A 22,144-nucleotide genomic window follows, 5' to 3' on the forward strand; every position below is an offset into this window, starting at 1 on the left:
TGCCAGGTTGTGACGTGCACCTGGTAACTTCCGCCCGCTTCAATGCGACGCGGCGGCCGATGACGCGTGCTTCCGGTCCGGGTGCCTTCTGGGAGCGCGCGTCACTGGCCGAATTGGTGCTTCTGCGCATGCGCCGGTATATTTAAGGGGGCCGGCTCCACACTACGGAGCGCGGCACTTTTTGAAAAGGATTCGTACCTGACGCACGCATGTGTGCGGTGAGTATTACATGGATAGGGCAGTGTGATATGGCTACTCTATGTGATCTTTGTGATCTTTGGGCTTACTAGGTGTTTTTTCTCCTCCTTTGGCCTACAGCGATATTGGGCATATTGATATGGCCGTATGATATATATTGGGCCATACCACATTACTGGCATTATACTCCCCTGATGATTCCCCATATGAAACGCGTCGGGAGTAATGTGTTTTGTCAAATTTGGAACACTCGGCAATAGAAGCATGGGATTTTGATGAGCTGGTGGACAGCCCCCTATCTATGAGCCGTTTTGTCCTGACATTTGTCGCCCACTCCTACGTCTGCAAGATCGGGTAAGATCGTTCCCTTTGGGGATTTAACCGTGATACCCGTATGCTTTTGATGTTTGGACACACTATTTGTTATTTATAATGGTTGCAGCCCCTAAGGGCGTAACGAAGTGTGTGTCCATTTATAGTCATATTATACCCAGGCAGCCTCATTTGAGTGGTACTCACAAATAACTGGTGATATACGTGTGCTGCCACATTTTATCAGTGTGCATCTGATTGGGTATATGTAGCCCTATGGCAACATGACTATATCTGTTTGTTATTGTTTTGTCTGTTTTTACTCACCTTGAGTGAATTGATATTCACTTTTAGCTATATATTAATAAAAGTTATATTTTAGGTTTTATATCTTTGTTTGCCTGGATTCAGCTATTTACTGCAGTTGATATTGTGGATCCCCCTGGGTATTTGCTATTTTACATATATATATATATATATATATATATATTTACAGCAAAACCAGCAGCGAGTCAAGTGTGAACCTGTCTTTATTTATGTATGTGGCAAACTAAAGGCGTCTATGGAGGTGTACAATAAAAACAAGCTCTTACCCCCTCCTTGTACCTATTAGATCAACGCTCAGGCCCAGATTGTATCAGGGACTCTTAGGAACCATAATTAAGTCACTCGAGCAATTTTTATATATTTATGGACAATCCCTTTAAGTAAATATCTACCTGACAGGACTGTATTGATCCCTTCTTGTACCTTTTAGATCAATGATCAGGCCCAGATTGTATTAGAGACTATTGAGAACTGTAATTAAGTAATTCAAGTAATTTTTATATATTTATGGACAATCCCTTTAAGTAAATATCTACCTGACAGGACTGTATTGATCCCTTCTTGTACCTTTTAGATCAATGATCAGGCCCAGATTGTATCAGGGACTCTTAGGAACCATAATTAAGTCACTCGAGCAATTTTTATATATTTATGGACAATCCCTTTAAGTAAATATCTACCTGACAGGACTGTATTGATCCCTTCTTGTACCTTTTAGATCAATGATCAGGCCCAGATTGTATCAGGGACTCTTAGGAACCATAATTAAGTCACTCGAGCAATTTTTATATATTTATGGACAATCCCTTTAAGTAAATATCTACCTGACAGGACTGTATTGATCCCTTCTTGTACCTTTTAGATCAATGATCAGGCCCAGATTGTATTATAGACTATTGAGAACTGTAATTAAGTAATTCAAGTAATTTTTATATATTTATGGACAATTCCTTTAAGTAAATATCTGCCCGACAGGACTCTACTGATCCATTTCTGTATCTTTCAGAAGAACTCTCAGACCCAGATTGTATTAGAGACTATTGAGAACTGTAATTAAGTCACTCAAGCAATTTTTATAAATTTATGGACAATCCCTTTAAGTAAATATCTGCCTGATAGGACTGTATTGTTCCAAAAAAATAAAAAATAAAATATTGATGGGAATATGAATGCAAAAAGCCATAATGCTGCCAGGATGATGGCGGTATTTAGGGTAAATTTAACATATACATAGGGAAAAATCATAAAAGGTGACGGTATACACAAAGTATTTTGTATACATGGTGCCAAATCCTATAGTGTATTTAAAAGGACCTCGTTTGGTCGATGCCCACCCACATATTTAAGGGAAACTGGCACCCTCCGAAATATTTTTGAAGTTTTTGGCCATAAGATATAATACATTATTACACATGACCCCATATGTGCATATAGTGACCGGAGCAGGTACTTACATGAATATTGTCGGAGCCCCTCCACTTCTATACACAGCCCATACTGACAGCACAGAAACAATAGGCAGATGTGTGTATGTGGGGACCAGGGGGACACCCAAAGGAGGAGGGGGTCTGCCCATGAATAAAGTACGGAGAGCTGTATTATTGGCTGTCTGCAGCCTCATACCCCTCCTCCCACACTGACAGCATCTGCCACATGGGGAATACTAGTGACATCCCGTATACGAGGAGTAACTCCTTCTATACCGAGAAGCTGACGATCATCGAAAAAAGGACAAGCGGAGTAATAAAGAGGAGGGCTGGGGGGGCACGATCCCATATTCCCATTGACAAGACGGCACATTAAAAGGGTCCCTCTGTCCTCTGGAAGCGGAGACCACTCCTCACCCCCAGGGACGGGCTGTGACAGAAGTGCGTGACATCATCCCCCAGACCCCAGCCAGAGAGGCAGCCCACCGCCTTCAATTAGAGAACCTTTTAAAGCCCCCCTGGCCACCTGATGGGGGCTTAGGAGGTCTCCAACCGGACCAATTTAGATAGAAATTTCCATCCCCTGCCAACCCGGTCTATGAAAACCCAAATTATTGATTCACTTCTATAAATTGAGGGTCAAATATAGGGGGGCTATTGAAATCATATGAGAATTACAGAGCAGCCACCTTCACATTCTACAATCCCCCCCCCCTTATTGTGTTCCCCTTTTCTGTTTATAATGGTGTCTAGTGGACCACTATACATGGAGGTAGTGACCTACTCTGGCGGTATACGACACTTGCGAAAGGAGGGTCTAGTATCAGTACAGGCTCACTTATAGGGTGCAGAGTGTTGCCCTATGGGGTTACTCTGTAGGATGGGACCATCGGAAAGCTCAAAGGAGTAATCAGATTACAAGGAACCCCAAAGGAACGGAGAAATTATCATATTGGGCTAAAACCATAAGCGATGGAGTAGCCTCTCAAAGATGGATGAGCAGTGGGCCGCCGACAGTCAACCCAACACATGGGAACCTCCAATGAAGGGTCAGGTCCCCAGCTCCGATGTCAGGACTGATTAGGAATATCATATCAGACTTATTTTCTAAGAAAGATATCGATCTAGTACATTAAAATAGTCACTATCTTGTTAAATTGGCAGAAACCTGCCCTAGAATGTTAATAGGACAGTCTCTTGTAAGCATGTGCAGTAGAAGCTCCGCTGCTGTGACCTGAAGAAAACCTACACCACATACTGTCACTTATCTACAGGTTACAGCAGTAGAGAATAGTAGGAAAACCCGAATTCCTGTTAAATTGACAGACACCTGTCTTAGAATGTTAATAAGACAGTCACTTGTGAGCATGTGCAGTAGTGGCTCCGCTGCTGTGACCTGAAGATAGATAACAGTATGTGATATAGATTTTATACAGGTCACAGCAGCAGAACCTCTACTGCACATGCTCACAAGTGACTGTCTTATTAACATTCTAGAACATGCTTCTGTCAATTTAACAGGAATTTGTGTTTTCCTACTATTCTCTGCTGCTGTGACCTGTAGATTAGTGATAATATGTGGTATAGGTTATTTCCAGGTCACAGCAGTAGAGTATGAAAACCTTAATTCTTGTTACACTAACACATCCCTGTTCTAGAATATTAGTAGGACCTTCACTTGTGAGCATGTGCAGTACAAGATCTGCTGCTGTGACCTAAAGAAAACCTATACTACATTCTATTATTAATCTGCAGGTGACAGCAGCGGCGCTTCCTACTGCACATGCTCACAAGCACCTGTCCTATTAATACAATTACAGAACCCTGTAATAAAATATTAATGATCAATTAAGGTTTTCATGCTCTACTGCTGTGACCTGAAAATAACCTATACTGTCACTTATCTACAGGTCACAGCAGTAGAAAATAGGAAAATTCAAATTGTGTCCTTGAATTTTAATAGCACAGGTACCTGTGTGCATGTGCAGTAGATGCCCTGCTGCTGTGACCTGGAGAAAACCTGTACCACATACCGTCCCTTATCTACAGGTCACAGCAGTAGAAAATAGTAAGAAAATCCAAATTCTTGTTACACTCACAACACTCTGTCCTTGAATGTTAATAGCACAGGTACCTGTGAGCATGTGCAGTAGAGGCCCTGCTGCTGTGACCTGTAGAAAAACTATAGCACATACTGTGCCTTATTTACAAGTCACAGCAGAAGGAAATAGTAGGAAAATCCAAATTCTTGTTATCTTGACAAAACGTTGTCCTTCAATGTTAATAGCACGGGTACTTGTAAGCAAGTGCAGTAGATGCCCTGCTGCTGTGACCTGGAGAAAACCTATACCACATACTGTCCCTTATCTACAGGTCACAACAGTCGGAAATAGTAAGAAAATCCAAATTCTCGTTACATTGACAAAACTCTGTCCTCGAATGTTAATACGGTATGACAGGTAACTGTGAGTTTGAGCATGTGCAGTAGAAGCACCGCTGCTGTGACCTGCAGTAAACCTATACCACATACTGGCCCTTATCTACAGGTCACTCCAGTAGAAAATAGTGGGAAATCCAAATTCTTATTAGTTTGACAAAACTCTGTCTAAGAATATTAATAGCACAGGTACCTGTGAGCATGTGCAGTAGATGCCCTGCTGCTGTGACCTGCAGAAAAATTATAGCACATACTGTGCCTTATTTACGGGTCACAGCAGAAGAAAATAGTAGGAAAATCCAAATTCTTGTTACACTTACAACACACTGTCCTTGAATGTTAATAGCACAGGTACCTGTGAGCATGTGCAGTAGAGGCCCTACTGCTGTGACCTGAAGAAAAGTGACAGTATGTGGTATAGGTTTTCTTCAGGTCACAGCAGTGGGGCCTCTATTGCACATGCTCACACATACCTGGTCTATTAATGTTCGAGGACAAAGTTTTGTCAATTAACAAGAATTTGGATTTTCCTACTATTTTCTAAGGCTGCTACCTATAGATAAGTGACAGTATATGGTATAGGTTTTCTCCAGGTCACAGCAGCGGAGCCTTTACAGCACATGCTCACACGTACCTGGTCTATTGATGTTCGAGGACAAAGTTTTGTCAATTAACAAGAATTTGGATTTTTCTACTAATTTCTACCGTAGATAAGTTACAGTATGTGGTATAGGTTTTCTGCAAGTCACAGCAGCGGGGCCTCTACTGCACATGCTCACAGGTACCTGTGCTATTAACATTCGAGGACAGAATTTGGATTTTCCTACTATTTTCTACTGCTGTGACCCGTAGATAAGTGACAGTATGTGGTATAGGTTTTCTGCAGGTCACAGCAGCGGGGCCTCTACTGCACATGCTCACAGGTACCTACGCTATTAACATTCGAAGACAGAATTTGGATTTTCCTACTGCTGTGACCTGTAGATAAGTGAAAGTATGTGGTATAGGTTTTCTGCAGGTCACAGCAGCGGGACCTCTACTGCACATGCTCAGAAGTGACTGTCCTATTAACATTCTTGAACAGTTTTTCTTCTTGTGTAACAAGATTGTTAAGAAGACTTCTACATTCTAAATCAATGAATAAGACAAATGAAATATATGTCTGGGGTTAAAGAAGGGGAAATAGACAAGGGATCCGGGGATTTGGTATGACGTAGGGGATCCGATATTTTGTATTAGTCGCCCTGTTTTGCATTATGGATGGGCATAGCAAATGATTGATGGGTAAGGGAGGTGAGGGACCGTCTTTCCCACACAGAAGCGGTTTTCAGGCCTGGCAGAGACACTGACCTCCCCCACCCACCCTCATGCCTCGGAGCTTGATGCCAGTACCAGCTCTGAAAGCCCCTCTTTGTCCAGGGGGCTCTGATAAGGTCTCTGTGGAACTAAAAGGATTTCTCTGCAAACCATGAAAATAATTGGGACATGGGAATAATGACGGCACTCTACAAAGTGACAGCATTCCCTGACAGGCTGCGGATATGGTGGATGCGAAAGACGAGAACTTTCGCTCTGACATTACAGCCTATAGAGGGAAGTAAAACTCAATTATATTTAGTGGTTAATTGCTCCACTTCACCTCCAAAATTTTAAAGGGGTATTCTCACCTCCTAATCCTATCGATAAGGCCCTTCGAGCATTTGTCAGGAAGCAGCCCGAGCTGCAATACCAGTTACAGCCTGCATACAAAAGTGGCGCTATTTCCACTTAATAAAAAATATCTGGACAAGCCCTTTTTCCATCTCATGCAACATGTAGCCTCTTTTACCATCCATCTGCACACAAGCCGCTCAGATTTAACCTCTCTGGGTCACCGCACTCCAGGAAGGCCTCAATCAGTAGGGCTTTTGCAGTGGCCCCAGGGAGGACATCTTTTTGTCTGAGCTACTGTTTTGGCTTCTACCTGTGGCAGACATAAGAGGGGGGAGGAAGGTAGTAGGGCGCCTCTGGGGATTCCTGACACTTCACAGCACAGGAGGAATCTGTCTGGTCGGGGCGAGGGTCCCATCTGCATGAAATGATTGTGTAAAGCAAACAGTCATATTAGAGATAGGGATTTGTGGGCTAATCCTTGTAATCACCAGCTCAAAGCCCAGGGAAGGATAAACCGGCTCTTCTATGGCTGGGCCTGACAAACCTATATTTATATAGTACCGCCATATAGCTCCCTTCAAAACAAAGAATTGCTCATGATTATACCCAAACATGTCATACACAATATACGGTGGCTGTCTCCTCCGAAATTAACATGTACGGCACATATGAACACAGTATATTGTAAATTATATATATATATATATATATATATATATGACACACACACACACACGCTCAGCTTTATTATTGTATGTGTGTATGTATATAATGTGGTGTATGTCTATTTAATACGTATGTGTATATAATTTTATATATAAAAACACACACCACAGACATGCACCCAGCTTTATATATTAGATGTGTGTGTGTGTATATGTATATAATGTGGTGTATATGTGTATTTAATATGTATGTATATGTGTGTGGGGTGTGTGTCTGTTTTTTGATATACCGCATATACATACACACATACATATTAAATACACATATACCACATTATATACATACCACATACATCTAATATATAAAGCTGAGTATGTGTGGTGTGTGTTTTTTATATATTATATAACACACACCACACACACACACACACACATCTAATATATAAAGCTGAGTGTATGTGTGTATGTATATAATGTGGTATATGTGTATTTAATATGTATGTGTGTATTTATATACAGTATATAAAAAACACACACACACATTATATACATATTAAATACACATATACACCACATTTTATACATACTACATACACAGATACATCTAATATATAAAGCTGTGTGTGTGTGTGTGTGTGTGTGTGTGTGTGTGTGTGTGTTTATGTCCGCTAAAGGAATTCGCACCGTCGCATTTCCAATCACAAAATTGTGCACAGACACCGCATTTGACTCAGGGAACGTCATAGACTATGTTTGGAGGGGAAAAATTAAACCCGCACTTTACAGTTATTCGCCAAAAAAATGCTTACATTAAAGTCAAAGGAGCCGGTAACGGATTTGTTATTATAGAGACTCTTATTCTAGACAGAAAAAAAGAGACACACACACACACCAACAAAAAGAGACACACAGACAGAAAGAGACACACAGACAGAAAGAGACACACAGACAGAAAGAGACACACAGACAGAAAGAGACACACAGACAGAAAGAGACACACAGACAGAAAGAGACACACAGACAGAAAGAGACACACAGACAGAAAGAGACACACAGACAGAAAGAGACACACAGACAGAAAGAGACACACCGACAGAAAGAGACACACCGACAGAAAGAGACACACCGACAGAAAGAGACACACCGACAGAAAGAGACACACCGACAGAAAGAGACACACCGACAGAAAGAGACACACCGACAGAAAGAGACACACCGACAGAAAGAGACACACAGACAGAAAGAGACACACAGACAGAAAGAGACACACAGACAGAAAGAGACACACAGACAGAAAGAGACACACAGACAGAAAGAGACACACAGACAGAAAGAGACACACAGACAGAAAGAGACACACACACACACCGACAGAAAGAGAAACACACACACCGACAGAAAGAGAAACACACACCCCAACAGAAAGAGAAACACACACACACCGACAGAAAGACACACACACACACACACACACACACACACACACACAGACACACACACCGACAGAAAGAGACACACACACACCGACAGAAAGACACATGGGAGAGAGAGGGGGACTTAGTTACTATCCTGGGCAATGCCGTGTACTACAACTAGTATTATATATACACATACACATTATATACACACACATATTATATACACACATACACCACATAATATACACACACACACACATTACATAGACGCATGCATATGCACACGCACACACACACATTATATACATATTACAAAACACACCATCTACCCCAGAAGCCCCCATCCCGCAGCAATCCATATCATCCATTCACCCCCAGTCCCTTTTAATTGACACTGCTGGGGTCACAGACAAACATATATATATATATATATATATATATATATATATATATATATATATATATATATATATATATATATATATATATATATTACACACATATTACACGCACATTATATACATATTACACACATTATATACACATATCACATACATATTATATATACACACAGACATTCACCGATGCCTCTGAACTTCACGCCGCAGTCATTTGCACTTTGCCCAGACCACGTCCCCCCAGTCCAGGCTGCGCACACTAAGCCCCTCTATCACATCACAATGCAAATTCATGAGCCGTCAATGCAAATCAAAGCCCAGGAAGTGGCTAAATCCGATATAGAGACATTATGAATATTCAGGTCATGCACTTATGTCCCCTCACAGTCGCTGTCGGGGGGGATGGGAGGTTTATCTGTGTTATTCAGGCATGGACATAGGGGAAATGTGACCACTTTTATAATACGATATGAAAAGAAATAAGAATCCCATAAGGAGCGGCCATTACTATAACTTAAAGGAATTGTGATGCCACTTATTTTTTGACCTATGGCCTTTAATTAAGTAAAAAAATATTTTGGCGGATGGGTTTTAAGACAGTCAGAGGATCTTTGAGGTAAAGTTTATGGTGAAGACATGTTGGGCCTTAAGGACTAGACTGCCCTAGAAACGCGTCAGGGTTGTCTATAGCAACCAATCAGATTACAGCTCTCATTTTCAAGCAAGCTCTGAAGAGATGAAAGCTGGAATCTGATTGGTTGTTGTGGTACAGGCTGCACTCGAGAAAAAAAAACAAGGCCCAAAAAAATCAAAACAAAATGAAGTAAGATGAGAAAAATGAATGTAAATTTTATTGGCTATGTATTGGAAGAGCCTCTCTGCGAACGTCATTTCATTGGCCTATTAGGAAAGCTAACTTGTCCTTCAATTTCCAGGCCATGGCCCTATGACAACCCCCAAGGGCACAGTAATAGCAAGTTAAACATCACCTTTAGAAATGTAGCATCTTTCAGACTCATAATTATATTTTAATGTCGGAGTTGTAATCTCCATCCTCCGGCTCAAAACAAAAAAAAAACTCCCAATGTGCCATCATAGGCGCAAGAATTTAAAGGATTAAAAATGGCGCCCAATATCCTCTGGCGGGGAGCTCATCTCCCATAGGAGCAAAAGGATCAGACATGTTGAAATCGATCTGCCTGGTCTTTTTCTCCTCCAATGGAGAGAGGGAAGGAATTAGGAGACAGTAAAGACCTATGACAACCTTTACGGGCCACAAAAGTATCCAAACTACTAGAGTCAATCTGTTGTGTAACTACAACTCTCAGAATGCCCTGCTGGGAGTTGTAGTGTAACAACAGCGGTTAAGTAACAAAAGCGCTATAGTATAGACCGAGCAATCCTTCCACTGTTGTTTGCTTCCCATTTATTCCCTGGTGATGACAGCCTGGGAGACTGGGTTATACTGGAGGAAACCACAAGGGAGTCAGGTGTGTGCGCTCCTGAAAAGAGGCAAGCCGCCATGTTCCCAGACAGACACGTTCTGCAGGTGTGGGGGAGGGGAAACGGAGCAAACAACTTCACAGAGGACCACAAAGTGCAGCTTCAGAGCTGAGGGATGGTCCCATAATTATCCCTGAATTGTGTGATCACTGGGACTCACGCACAAGCTGGGAAAGGCCGATGGGGGCTGAGAGGTCCTGGTGCCCCTTATGTCGTTATAGTAAGGAATCACGCACAAGCTGTTAAATGCCTATTGGGGGTTGAGAGGTCCCGGTGCCCCTTATTGAGTAATAGTAAGGACTCACGCACAAGCTGGGAAAGGCCGATGGGGGCTGAGAGGTCCTGGTGCCCCTTATGTCGTTATAGTAAGGAATCACGCACAAGCTGTTAAATGCCTATTGGGGGTTGAGAGGTCCCGGTGCCCCTTATTGAGTAATAGTAAGGACTCACGCACAAGCTGGGAAAGTCCGATGGGAGCTGAGAGGTCCCGGTGCCCCTTATTGAGTAATAGTAAGGACTCACGCACAAGCTGGGAAAGGCCGATGGGAGCTGAGAGGTCCCGGTGCCCCTTATTGAGTAATAGTAAGGACTCACGCACAAGCTAGGAAAGGCCGATGGGAGCTGAGAGGTCCCGGTGCCCCTTATTGAGTAATAGTAAGGACTCACGCACAAGCTGGGAAAGGCCGATGGGGGCTGAGAGGTCCTGGTGCCCCTTATGTCGTTATAGTAAGGAATCACGCACAAGCTCAGAAAGGCCAATGGGGGCTGAGAGGTCACGGTGCCCCTTAAGTAGTAATAGTAAGGACTCACGCACAAGCTCAGAAAGGCCGATGGGGGCTGAGAGGTCCTGGTGCCCCTTATGTAGTAGTAGTAAGGACTCACGCACAAGCTCAGAAAGTCCGATGGGGGCTGAGAGGTCCTGGTGCCCCTTATGTAGTAGTAGTAAGGACTCACGCACAAGCTCAGAAAGTCCGATGGGGGCTGAGAGGTCCCGGTGCCCCTTATGTTGTAATAGTAAAGTCATTGTGATCCGTGCCCACTCTTAACCGATGACTAAACATCATGTGACTGAACGGGAAGGGATTGTGAAAGATGGTACCTAGCGCCGTCCATAACGTCAGGCATTGTATAAGGATGGCCATAAATAATAATGGCTGACGTCTGAGCGTCAATTCATTCGAAGGCTATTCTGGCATTCCCATCAATATGCACACTCTGTTTACTTGAGCGTGCATCTGTTCAGTATGGGGAAAAAAAGGGATCGATATTGTACAAGGATGGCTGACGGCTGAGCGCATGTTCACTCGACCCCTATTCTGGCATTCCCATTCATAAGCACACTCGGCTCAGGTGAGCGTGCATGTGTTCTAAATGGAAAAAAGGGACCAATATTGTATAAGGATGGCCATATATTATAATGGCTGAGTGCTCGTTCATTCAAAGCCTATTCCTGATGTTCCCATCCATATGCACACTCGGCTCAGGTGAGCGTGCATGTGTTCAGTATGGAAAAAAGGGACCAATATTATATAAGAATGGCCTTCAATAATAATGGCTGACAGCTGAGAACTCATTCATTCAAAGCCTATTCTGGCATTCCTATCCACAAGCACACTCGGCTCAGGTGAGTGTGCATGTGTGCGGTATGGAAAAAAAAAAAGGACTGATATTGTCTAAGGACGGCCATAAATAATAGTGGATCATGGCTGAGTGCGCGTTCATTTGAAAGCTATTCTGGCAGTCCCATGCATACGCACACTCGGATCAGGTGAGCGTGCATGTGTGTAGTATGGAAAAGAGGGGACCAATATTGTATAAGGATGGCCATAAATAATAATGGCTGACGGCTGAGCACTCATTCATTCGAAAGCTATTCTGGCATTCCCATCCATAAGCACACTCGGCTCAGGGGAGCGTGCATGTGTTCTATATAGATAAAGGGGTCCCGATATTGTATAAGGATGGCCATATATAATAATGGCTGACGGCTGAGCGCTTGTTCATTCGAAGCCTATTCCTGATATTCCCATCCATGTGCACACTCTGCTCAGATGAGCGTGCATGTGTTCCCTATGGAAAAAAGGATCAATATTGTAAAGGATGGCCATAAATAATAATGGCTGAGAGCTCGTTCATTTGAAGGCTATTATGGCATTCCCACCGATATGCACACTCGGCTCAGATGAGCATGCATGTGTTTAGTATGGAAAATAGCACCCGGAATTGTATAAGGATGGCCATAAATAATAATGGCTGACGGCTGAGTGCTCATTCACTCAAAGCATAATCTGGCATTCCCATCACTATGCACACTCGGCTCAGGTGAGCGTGCATGTATTTTGTATGGAAAAAAGAGACCAAGTTGCTGGCAGACAATGCTAAACTTCCTTGAGAACTGGCAAGAATGCGGTATTGGTTATCATTGAGGAGACCTGGTGTATGGAGACTTACCTAATGGGGTTTTCCGATTTTGGAAAAACCACTCTCCCCTGGGGGTAAAACTTTTTTACGCACCCTCACGGGGTCCAGCGCCACTGCAGCCAATCACTGAGAAATAGCAGCTTGGCCCGAGTTGACAGAACAAGCCATTAAAGCTCACTGATTGGCTGCAGCGCTGTTGATGTGACATCAGCTCTGCAGAGAGTAACAGAATCAGCGCCGGACCTGGGGAGGGTGAGCAAAGCACAAAAACAAGTCCAGAAAAGGATCAAATGGCATCTCATCCAGACAAATGACCAAATGGGCGCCTGGTACGAGACAGCTGTCTTTGGTCTGGAGAAGAGCAAATTTGCATACTTTTTCCCATGGAGCATTGCAAATCACAGTCTAAACCTGGCCTTAAAGGGATTGTCCTCACTGCTGACACTGAGGCTCGAAACTACCATGTTGGTCACTGTATACACAAATCCTATATTTTTCCATAAACAGCGCCACCATTGATGATGGCGATGTCTGGTATTGCAGGTAGTCAAGTCAATGGGACTAAAAAGAAGACAATAGTAATGATGAATGTTTTCAAGGACATCAGGCTCTTGTAGGATGATAGAATGATATCTACATGTGCTAGACAATACATGGCGGCTGCACGCTGCGTCTTAACACATTTCCTTCCCTTTAAGACATTGATCCGACTGAGGAACTGCTATAAAGGATCTGAGGAATCGCTCTTTGACCCCTGCAGTTTATTGGCTGGCTCTATGTAATCCCAGATGAAGACAAAACAAGTTTTACGATTACAGTAGGTTTGAACTTAATGCATTCTATTGTTCCCTGTTATCAGCTGAGCCCCCTAATTTTGTCAGATATGGTCAGTCATATGACATGTATGGGGGCCTCACGTCTACCCAAACGTCTACCCAAGGAGAAGAATCGGGCAGATGGAATTTCCATGCCCAATACATTTGTTTTCAGGAAAGAAAGACTCCTCTGGCAGCGGCTTTTTCCTCTCTCCCCATTGAGAACACATGAACGCTCATCTGAGCTGAGCACTCGTGTGTATGGGGAAATCAGAAGAGCACCGGCTGCCAAATGAACAGCTTTGGTCCACCACCCGCGCAGGGGTCAGTTTTCACTGCAGATTTCGTATTCTATTCATTAACCAGGAAGCACCAAATGAACATCAATACAAAAGAATATAAAAGAGTCCGGAGCAAGAAGATGGATGACAGGAAAGAAGAAGAGAAAATATATCAATACCAACATGAGATCATGGGGTGCATCAGAAAAGCCCTGGGGAGACGTCCCAAAAAAGAGAGGGTGCAGACCGAGCAGCCGATTTATAGGAAGCGGTGTATATAACTCAGGCCATAAGCCCCGCAGTGAGCAGATAATGGACTGGAGACAAATGGAGAAGTATATATATATACTGGCTGTAGTATCTATGTCTCGCTCACTCTCCCTATCTACCTTTCTCCCACTCTCCCTTTCACCACTGAAATCATATTTACTGACACATGAGCTTCATTAATAATATCCTTCATTGTCTATAGCAACCAATGAGCGCTCCCTGACCTGTAACAAAATAGAAGCAGAGCTGTGATTGGTTGCTATGGGTCACCTGATAAATATCCAGGATAACTATCAAACCCTATCAAAACAGCAAATATATTACCTCAGTTTCTGTGTGTGCGCGCGGGCGTGTATATATATCTTTCTCTGTGTGTGTCTCTCTTTCTGTGCCTGTTCCTGTCTCTCTCTCTGTGCCTGTCTCTCTCTCTCTGTGCATGCGTGCGCGTGTCTCTCTGTGCATGCGTGCGCGTGTCTCTCTGTGCATGCGTGCGCGCGTCTCTCTGTGCATGCGTGCGCGCGTCTCTCTTTGTGCGCGCGTCTCTCTCTGTGCGCGCGTCTCTCTCTGTGCGCGCGTCTCTCTCTGTGCGCGCGTCTCTCTCTGTGCGCGCGTCTCTCTCTGTGCGCGCGTCTCTCTCTGTGCGCGCGTCTCTCTCTGTATGTGTCTCTGTGTGTGTGTGTTTCTGTGTGTGTGTCTCTGTGTGTCTCTCTTTACGCGCATGACGCGCGCCTCTTTCTGCGCGTGCAAGTCTCTTTCTGCGCGTGCAAGTCTCTTTCTGCGCGTGCAAGTCTCTTTCTGCGCGTGCAAGTCTCTTTCTGCGCGTGCAAGTCTCTTTCTGCGCGTGCAAGTCTCTTTCTGCGCACGCGCGCCTCTTTCTGCACAGGCGAGTCTCTTTCTGTGTATGTGTGTTTTTTCTGTGTGTGTGTCTCTTTATGTGTGTTTGACTCTTTACGAGTGTGTGGGTCTCTCTGTGTGTCTTTCTCTGTCCATTATAGGAGACTATAATAAAAGATCCAATCCCAGCTTCATTGACTTTACCGTAAGCAGGTTTTTTGGCGAATAACTATAAAGCGTGGGGTTACATTTTCCCCTCAAAGCTTAATCTATGATGTTCCCAGAGTCACATGGGGCATAATTTCGTGATTGTAAATGCGATGGTGTGGATTGCTTTAGTGGACACACACACACACACACACACACACACACACACACACACACACACTCACTCAGCTTTATATATTAGATTACATATATAGTCGCCTAGTCTGCTGTGGAATTTGCGCTTCGTATTCGGTGGACATAAAAGGCTTTCATGCCCTCACCGTCCCTTCCGCTCTCGACAGGTCTCATCCTCACATGTGACGACAATGGGCAGGTGGCATCGTCCACAATCGCGAGCGTTCACTAGGACTATAGGGGAGTGACGGTGAAAACGTGCACTTCTGGCGCCGCTTATCTATCGTAAAAGTGATAGGTTTAGATGAGTAAGATTTATTTCCTCAGGACAACAACCATCTTCTCCAATCACACCATCAATCTGCACCTACAGCCAGTAATGGAGAGAAGTAGCTGGAAGACATGTAATGCTCCTTATCGACAAAGGATTAGGTTAAAATTATACGAGCCTGCTTTTGAGAAATGACTAAAGAAACATGGTGCATAATTTTGTAGATAAATTACTTGTCAAGGGTCAAAATGTCCTCTTCCCATCGAATCTCCTTAAATTATGACTGTAAACATGCCAGATATCTTGGTGGCTTCCACTGAGCCCCATGTGTTTCAACAGCGCTTCCTGCTCCTTGGCGTACCCCACAGGGCCCCCTGCTCCTTGGCGTACCCCAAGGGCCTCCTGCTTGCTGGCGCACCCCACGGGGCCACCTGCCTCTTGGCGTACCCCAAAGGGGCCTCTTGGCGTACCCCAAAGGGGCCTCCTGGCGTTACCCAAAGGGGCCTCCTGGCGTTACCCAAAGGGGCCTCCTGGCGTTACCCAAAGGGGCCTCCTGGCGTTACCCAAAGGGGCCTCCTGGCGTTACCCAAAGGGGCCTCCTGCCTCTTGGCGTACATCAAAGGGGCCTCCTGCCTCTTGGCGTACATCAAAGGGGCCTCCTGCCTCTTGGCGTACACCAAAGGGGCCTCCTGCCTCTTGGCGTACATCAAAGGGGCCTCCTGCCTCCTGGCGTACACCAAAGGGGCCTCCTGCCTCCTGGCGTACATCAAAGGGGCCTCCTGCCTCCTGGCGTACATCAAAGGGGCCTCCTGCCTCCTGGCGTACACCAAAGGGGCCTCCTGCCTCTTGGCATACACCAAAGGGGCCTCCTGCCTCTTGGCGTACACCAAAGGGGCCTCCTGCCTCTTGGCGTACACCAAAGGGGCCTCCTGCCTCTTGGCGTACACCAAAGGGGCCTCCTGCCTCTTGGCGTACACCAAAGGGGCCTCCTGCCTCTTGGCGTACACCAAAGGGGCCTCCTGCCTCTTGGCGTACACCAAAGGGGCCTCCTGCCTCTTGGCGTACACCAAAGGGGCCTCCTGCCTCTTGGCGTACACCAAAGGGGCCTCCTGCCTCTTGGCGTACACCAAAGGGGCCTCCTGCCTCTTGGCGTACACCAAAGGGGCCTCCTGCCTCTTGGCGTACACCAAAGGGGCCTCCTGCCTCTTGGCGTACACCAAAGGGGCCTCCTGCCTCTTGGCGTACACCAAAGAGGCCTCCTGCCTCTTGGCATACCTCAAAGGGGCCTCCTGCTCCTTGGTGTACCCCACAGGGTCCTCTGCTTCTTGCGTACCCCACAGCGTCCCCAGTCTCTCGTCGATCCCCCAGGGACCTGTTTCACAACGAAATAAACAGGGACTGCTGCTTCTCGGAGAAACACATAGGGGTAGTCTCTCAATTAAAGGCCCTCCATCTCTCGGCAGCACCCAAAGGCACCCTTGCTTCTCAACAAACCCCAAAGGGCCTGTCTCTTGGTGGCCCGGCCCGCACAGAACTACCTTTGTCTTGGGAACAGCCACAAAAGCCTGATTCTCAGCAGCAACCACAGGGCCCTCCTCTTTACTGGTCTACTCATCCAAGAGATCTCCCTTCTTAATCGGGGATGTTTTGGTAAAGTAGACATGTGGTAAAAAATCCACCCCAAAATCCCTTCCTAGGACAGGAGATATCAGGGTACTGTAGGGCTGAGGCCTATCAATTGTTTCCTAAGGAGATAAGAATCACCAGAGGCTTCTGGCAGCCATTTATCCCTGCCTTTAGGCAATAAACTCACATGCCTGGCTCTTCCAAATGTCCATGGAAAAGCTGAAGAATGATTGCTGTGGGCCATTCATGATAAAAAAAAAAAAGGGGCTCAAGCACCTTCCCTCCATATCTTCTTCACCCTCCCCCTCCCTGGGAACATTTTTGTGACACTCAGGTTATAAGATGGAGGTCCCCCCCCCTGGCTTCTGCTCTGCCACATCCCACACCTTCCTTCTTTGTTCTGTTGATAAGTAACTTTATGATTCCGCCTGTGATCTTGTACAGATGGGTAAACAGTGAGGAGTGCTCAAGACACTGCCCTTTGTTTCTTCCACTGTGGTCATAAGACCTGGGTGGGGTGGAGGACAAAAAATTAAAGAAGACACCGAACGAGAAGGAAGGCTGCTTTTGGCTGGACCTCATTCTTCCCCAATGTCTCAATTCCTGTTGTGTCTTCTCCGTTTTCTTATGTCTTGAAAGTAGATAGGATGAAACAGAGCAGGAAAAGAAGCGCAGGGGTCCTGGACAGATATCCACCAGAAGAAGTCTATATCACCACCATGGAAGGAACCAGAACAATATATCCTCCTACATCTGTATCCTGCCTGTCTGTACGTTCCTACAGACCACAGCGAGCCACATCCTGGTGAAAAACTACAACTCCCAGCATGAGGAGACATGACGGGCTACACAAGACTGGGAGAAGACTATGACTTTTACAGCTTTCACAAAGAAAAATGGAGAGGAACAATCCTTTGAAGAACACGGAGCCTGATCTAGTCCAATGGGGACAACAGGGCAGGATCACGTACTCCATGTTGGGCAGATACAGTGTGCTCGAAGAGCACCGAACAAGACCGATCTACTGTATGGGGACAACAGGGCAGGATCACGTACTCCATGTTGGGCAGCTACTGTGTACTTGAAGAGCACCGAACAAGACTGATCTAACCCAATGGGGCAACAGGGCAGGATCATGTACGCCATGCTGGGCAGCTACTGTGAGCTAACCCAATGGGGAAACAGGGCAGGATCTACTGTGAGTTCGAAGAGCACCGAACAAGACTGATCTAACCCAATAGGGCAACAGGGCAGGATCACAGCCGCCATGTTGGGCAGCTACTGTGAGCTCGAAGAGCACCGAACAAGACTGATCTAACCCAATAGGGCAACAGGGCAGGATCACAGCCGCCATGTTGGCAGCTAATGTGAGCTCATGTACTCCATGATGGACAGCTGTGTGCTCGAGGAGCACCAAACAAGACTGATCTAATCCAATGTGGCAATAGGGCAGGATCACGTACTCCATGCTGGGCAGCTACGGTGTGCTCGAAGAGCACCGAACAAGATCCATCTAGTCCAATGTAGGCAACAGGGCAGGATCATGTACCGTACTCCATGTTGGGCAGCTACGGAGTGCTTGAAGAGCACCGAACAAGATCCATCTAGTCCAATGGGGCGACAGGGCAGGAGCACGTACACCATGCTGGGCAGCTACTGTGTGCTCGGACTCTATTAGTTGCCATATCTGAGGTGACTCAGCTATCATCTATCCAGAGTCCTGAATTTCGGGATAGCAGAAATGAACCCCAATGTGAGGAAAAAAGTCCTGAACTGGTTCTCGGAAAAGGAGATTGGTCCTGGTTGGTCCTTTTTCCTCAAACCAGGGCAAAAACTCATAACTGGTCACCAGGTGCCCATAAACCTTCGATAGCCAATTTTTGGCCAATGGCTTTGCCTTCCAACTGCTCCATACAAGTTTGGCCGAACTGATGGGGGAAATCTGTCATTGCGACAGAACTGTGAGCCATCAACAGCCATGGGGGGAGATGAAAAATGGCAAAATGGAGAAATAATGGAGGAGATCCTACGGTATCTAGCATAATGGAGGAGATCCTACGGTATCTACCATAATGGAGATCCTACGGTATCTACCAAAATGGAGGAGATCCTACGGTATCTATCAAAATGGAGAAGATCCTACGGTATCTACCAAAATGGAGAAGATCCTACGGTATCTACCAAAATGGAGAAGATCCTACGGTATCTACCAAAATGGAGAAGATCCTACGGTATCTACCAAAATGGAGAAGATCCTACGGTATCTACCAAAATGGAGAAGATCCTACGGTATCTACCAAAATGGAGAAGATCCTTCGGTAGCTACCAAAATGGAGAAGATCCTACGGTATCTACCAAAATGGAGAAGATCCTACGGTATCTACCAAAATGGAGAAGATCCTACGGTATCTACCAAAATGGAGGAGATCCTACGGTATCTACCATAATGGAGGAGATCCTACGGTATCTACCATAATGGAGGAGATCCTACGGTATCTACCATAATGGAGGAGATCCTACGGTATCTACCATAATGGAGGAGATCTTACGGTATCTACCATAATGGAGGAGATCCTACGGTATCTACCAAAATGGAGGAGATCCTACGGTATCTACCATAATTTAGGAGATCCTACGGTATCTACCATAATGGAGCAGATCCTACGGTATCTACCATAATGGAGGAGATCCTACGGTATCTACCAAAATGGAGCAGATCCTACGGTATCTACCATAATGGAGGAGATCCTACGGTATCTACCAAAATGGAGGAGATCCTACGGAATCTACCATAGTTTTGATACATCTTGTTTACCCGGCATACCCAACAAGGCGAGTGCCAGTCACGTCCTGTCAGTGGGTTATAAGATTAGGAATGAAGTGCCCGAGGGAACTTTCTTGATAATTGTCCTCTCCGCCATGGGAACAAGTTGTAGATTTTTCTTCTACAAATAGATCTGAGAAGAATGAAGACTTCAGCAGAACTTGCCTATTACAGGGCTTCTATCGCATTCACTAAACTACCTTGTCCCGGTCACATGACGTCACCCCTCGTGCCATAATAATAATGCTAAAGGGGCTTTTTTTGACCGGGGGGGGGGGGGGATTTAGTTATAGTTCGACAATTCCTTTAAAGGGATTTTTTAAAAAAAAAAAGTGTCCTAATGTTGTAAAATAATAAAAAAATATTACTTAACCCCCGAATCTGCCCCTGACAATAAGGAGCTTGCACCAAAAGTGATGGTCTTTGCTCCATTAGTCCCCCAACTGCCAAGAGGCAATCACTGGACTCAGTGGTTACATGCGCCTGTTTTGTATATGACCACTGAGGCAAGTAATACCTGGTTGGGACCACAAGAGTGGAGGGGAATTCAAAGGGAATTAAATAGTTACAAGGATTGTCCTGTAAAAATAAGTTATCACTAGTGATGAGCGGGCACTACCATGCTCTGGTGCTTGGTACTCATAACTAGCAGTCGAACGAGTACTGAGCACCCGAGCATGGTAGTGCCCACTCATCACTAGTTACACGTACCGAGCAGCCGAGCATGGTAGTGCCCGCTCATCACTAGTTACCAGTACTGAGCACCCGAGCATGGTAGTGCCCGCTCATCACTAGTTACTAGTATCTTAGACCCGAACATGGTAGTGCCCGCTCATCACTAGTTACCAGTACTGAGCACCCGAGCATGGTAGTGCCCGCTCATCACTAGTTACTAGTATCTTAGACCCGAACATGGTAGTGCTCACTCATCACTAGATACGAGTACCAGGCACCCGAGCATGGTAGTACTCACTCATCACTAGTTACACGTACCGAGCAGCCGAGCATGGTAGTGCCCGCTCATCACTAGTTACGGACCCCCACTTATTAATTTTCACCTATCCTGTGGGATATAGATATATCATTTGCTCCCTCCCTAGAAGATGTCTTCTCGGTTTTGCTCTCACCTTACAAGTACCTGGTCCATCTCCCCATACATGGAGGGTAGCAAAGGTCCAATCTCTGCACCAGCGCACCCCAGGTACCACAAACGTCTAGTCGCCATTGAGCACCACTCTTCCACCAGTGCCCAATACCGCCACAGCCTACCAACACCCTAAGTGCCAGCTCCAACCCGCCATACACTGGTTTTTTTTGACCATAACATCACAACAACCTTAGTCACTGTGGGCGGTTTTATTAAAGGACAAACTATTATTACAATTCAGTTACCACCCAGCTTTCCCAGACTCCTGATCAGTAAAATATGCAGTTTCTAAGCATTTAGCATCCAGGAATCCAGAACCCACCATTCAGTATCTGTACATTGGTACATATAGTAAATATAAGTGATACCGCCAGATCGTCACAATCCAGCGTTGTCACCCGCCAAATAAAATAAGACATTTATTCTCTTTTTTGGGGTTTCCCAACCTCTAAATATCAATAAAAACATCTAAAAATACTAATTTAATCCCCCAATCCATGATGATCCATTCATAGTGATTGATTGGAGGCAGAAATGATCAGATTACACAGATAGTCGCGGATGTAACCTAATCCTACTGTACAATGCCGGATTATCAAAAATTAAAGGGGTGGGGGGGATCCAATAGTGATAGACATAAAGCGAGCACATTGGGGAGTGCCTCTCCACCTGTATACAGAGGCCATAGGAAGTGAGTGCAGAGAGGGGGGTGGAGAGTGCAGCACCTGGGGGGGTCAGGGGCTCATACAGAGAGTTAAGGGGTCACTCCTTACCTGCTCCTGGGGTCCCCCTGCACATTCAGCAGCTTCTACCAGAGAACTCCTCAGAAACAAGTTCCCTGCAAGTCTCCCAGAGACAACAGGCAGCAGCTCAGCAGGGACTCAGGTCCTCCCACCAAAACCAAGGCACATTTCCATTACCCAGGATCTGCCTGCTGAGCGCCCTCTGCTGGTGAGAGTGAGCAGTACACCTGTA

At 45.4% G+C, this 22,144-nt stretch overlaps 1 protein-coding gene across 1 annotated transcript in view; it reads right to left on the reverse strand.

Annotated features, from left to right (window-relative positions):
- The window catches only part of PLXNB3 (plexin B3), a 181,954-nt gene extending 160,783 nt beyond the window's left edge, over positions 1-21,171 (reverse strand). Inside the window, 1 exon segment of the mRNA XM_075324250.1 lies at positions 21,150-21,171. The gene's annotated coding sequence lies outside the window, so the exon portion shown is untranslated.
- Positions 21,172-22,144: the final 973 nt, after the last annotated feature.

This window comes from Anomaloglossus baeobatrachus, chromosome 9, assembly GCF_048569485.1.
Source record: "Anomaloglossus baeobatrachus isolate aAnoBae1 chromosome 9, aAnoBae1.hap1, whole genome shotgun sequence".
Classification (NCBI taxonomy): Eukaryota; Metazoa; Chordata; class Amphibia; order Anura; family Aromobatidae; genus Anomaloglossus; species Anomaloglossus baeobatrachus.